We start from the raw sequence: 3,733 nt of genomic DNA, 5'->3' as shown, positions 1-3,733 counted from the left end.
AGAATAAAAATTTTAAATGGTACAACAATGCACTATAAAACAAGAAATGGACTATATACCTGTTGTAATTTGGTTATCTATAGTCTGATGATATTTCGGAATTACAATTCCTTCTTCAGATCTTCTTGGCTGGAGTCAGCAGAGACTCCAGCCAAGATCTGAAGAAGGAACTGTAATTCCGAAATATCATCGGACTATAGATAACCAAATTACAACAGGTATATAGTCCATTTCTTGTTTTATAGTGCATTGTTGTACCATTTAAAATTTTTATTCTTTACAAACAATACACAATGCTTCAAGCGAACTACAATACTCCTATCTCAGTTTTAATTATTTGCGGCTAATTCTTTGATGTGTGCATGTGTACTTTTAATAAAACTTTTTTTGCTGAAAATAGCTACAGCTTGCATTTTCATTGGATTGACAAGCTTGCTCTGTCTGGCTGGTTTTGGAAGAGCATCTACATTCATTCTACCTATGGTAGAATGAATGTAGATGCTCTTCTTGAAGTGGTGGGCAACTTGAATTGTCACATACAATATTTGGCTGGTTGTAGCTTTCTTGTTGGTCAACTGGAGATGGTCATTGAAGTTGGGTATTGATCACCTGCATCTAACTAACATTGAAAGTATGTATATATATATGTATGTATTATATATACATACTCACACACACATGTAAGCGCTTGTGTGGTGTCATGTAGAAGTGCCTGTGTGGCGTTGCATAAAAGCACTCCACATACTTTGTAAAGTGGTTAGCATTAGGAAGGGCATCCAACTGTAGAAACCATGCCAAATCAGACTGGAGCCTGGTGCAGCTCTCCAACTTGCTGTCTCTGTTCAGACCATCCAACTCATACCAACATGGTCAACAGACATAAAATGATGAATATATATATATATATATATATATATATATATAAAATAAATTTACACACACTTTGTATTAATGATTAGATTCTTTAATAGACGCGTGCATTGCTCTATGGTTAAGAAGTTTGCTCTTTAATCACAGTCATGTCTTCAATCCTATTCAGTTGATGGAGACTGGAAAAATCCAATGGATTCATTTACTGACTCTTGACAGGTAATCGTAATTTATAACCCAGTTTAACAGAAACTGGTATTTGGGTGTCTTTAGTGAAGTCCTCTCTGATGCAAGCATTTGGATAAGGTTTCAGATTTCTTCCCTTTCCTCTCCAACCAATTTTGGGAGCACTATAAAAAGTTCATGGGTACTGCTTCCCTCCACTTCCTGCTAAATTTTTAGAAAATTTTTGTCATTCTCTCTGTGCCAATTTTATTGCTGTATCTAGAATTGACTTAAGCAGAAATAAGTCCCAAACTATAATACCCGTGCAATTACAATCAGTAAACTATTTAATATTATGGGTATTCTGAATTAACTGCCTATATGCCTTTTAGTTATAATACAAATTGTAGGCTATCTATATCATCATCTTGGTCATGCTGCTTGCACAGATTTCCACGGCTCTCTGTCGCTATCCTACCAGCTATTCCTGAGAGGGTCGTGGGGATAGTCTTCATGCTGGAGTCATTGACTCTTTTATTAGCTGATTACATGACCATGGTGCAACCTCTATGGATGTATTGCAGTTATGCTCTTGATAGAGCTTCATAATCCTGACATGTTGATCTTTCAAGATTCCTCTGCTCAGCATCAATATATGAAGCACTGTTGGCTCAGTTAATCTCTTCTGCTGCCTGCTGCAATCTCTATCTGAATAACCTGGCTTTTGATATCCCAATTTAATCAAAATATGTCTTGATTTACAATTATTGAGCATGATACAATTCTGTGATCAAGAGTATATAGGATGTAGTAGAATAAAATATATATGAGGTGTTGAAAAGTTCTTGGCTTTAGGAGTATTACGAAAGGCCTGGCTAGAGGCCCAACCTTGTGAGTTCTCTTACAGGGTTTAGAAAAACTGAAGGATCACTGCAATATAAGTGTGTGAATCTGAGAGAGGAATATGTTCAATACAATGATAATTAACTGGTCCTCCTGTATTTTCTTTTACCCAAAGTCAGGAACTTTTCAGCACCTCCATACACACACACACACACATTTTTCTCTTGATTTATTAGAAATGTAAAACAGCTGCAAGAGAAGAAAAGAGTGTGGCATCATCATCTCAGATACATGTGTGATAGTAGTTAGTGAGTTATATAAGAGCTTTGTTGGGGGTCAGCAATTGACGAGTTGAAATATTTTTGGATATGCAATTAAATACCAAACCATTATTGATAAAATAATCTGACAAAATATGCACATTAAGGATTTCATAATCATGTATAATGTTTAGTCATGCAGATTTAAGTATGTTATCAAGGATTTCTGAACAATTTTTGCACTACAGTGTGTGTGTGTATTCACACACACGTACATACTACACACACATATATTTTGCATGATCAGGTTATGAAATACATTGATATTTTGAAAGTACATAGTTAAATGTAAACAGTATTTGGCTATGATATAGCTTATTGATTATATATTTAACATAACCTTTGATGTTCAAAATTTAATTGCAATTTGCCTTCATTGACTAATGATTATTGATAGTTTGATACAATCCTGTAATCAAGTGTAAATAGGATGTAGGGAAATGTGTGTGTGTGTGTGTGTGAAATATGTGTAATATCTGCATATATATATGTATGTATATGTATGTATGTGTGTATATGTATGTATATAAAAGAGTATATGTATATAGATATGTGTGTGTGTGTGTGTATATATATATATATCTGTGTATATATATATATGTATGAGTATATGTGTTTGTGTATATATGCATATGAGTGTATATATTATTTTGCTTAAAAGAGTTCCAACACTGTCTGTTTTTTATGTTTTATTTATATTCCTGCAGAACTAATGTGGGGTATAGAATATGGAATATACAATATATAATATAATATACAATATATAATATAAAATAAAATAAAAATGGATGGCACCATGAAATAAAGTATTGAATGTAGATGAAATATTGAGTGTTCAATATAAAGGATCAAATATATAAATATATAAATATAAATATATATATATAAAGGCGACTCGAGTTTCAGGGCTATTTCCCTTCGTCATGGCCGGTATGACAATCTTTATATATATGAGTGTGCGTATATATGTATGTGAGTGTGTATATGTGTGTATATATATGTATATATATGAGTTTTTGTATATATGTATGAGTTTGTATATATACATGGATGTGTGTGTATATATATATGTATGTGTGTATATGAGTGAGTGTATGTGTATATATATATATATATATGCACGAGTGTGTGTGTGTGAATATATATATATATATATATGAGTGAGTTTGTGTGTATATGTGTATGAGTTTGTGTATATGTGCAAGTGTGTATATATATGTAAGAGTGTGTATGAGTATGTGTATATATGTTTTTATATATATATATATCATCATCATCATCATCATCGTTTAACGTCCGCTTTCCATGCTAGCATGGGTTGGACGATTTGACTGAGGACTGGTGAAACCGGATGGCAACACCAGGCTCCAGTCTAATTTGGCAGAGTTTCCACAGCTGGATGCCCTTCCTAACGCCAACCACTCAGAGTGTAGTGGGTGCTTTTACGTGTCACCCGCACGGAAACGGCCACGCTCGAAATGGTGTCTTTTATGTGCCACCCGCACAAGCCAGTCCAGGGGCACTGGCAACGATCT

At 34.0% G+C, this 3,733-nt stretch overlaps 1 protein-coding gene across 1 annotated transcript in view; it reads left to right on the top strand.

Annotated features, from left to right (window-relative positions):
• Positions 1 to 3,733, top strand: part of LOC106876152 (thioredoxin reductase 1, cytoplasmic) — a 40,497-nt gene that overhangs the window by 31,688 nt on the left and 5,076 nt on the right. The window lies entirely within an intron of this gene.

This window comes from Octopus bimaculoides, chromosome 3, assembly GCF_001194135.2.
Source record: "Octopus bimaculoides isolate UCB-OBI-ISO-001 chromosome 3, ASM119413v2, whole genome shotgun sequence".
Lineage (NCBI taxonomy): Eukaryota > Metazoa > Mollusca > Cephalopoda > Octopoda > Octopodidae > Octopus > Octopus bimaculoides.
This window is presented reverse-complemented; position numbering and strand designations above follow the sequence as displayed.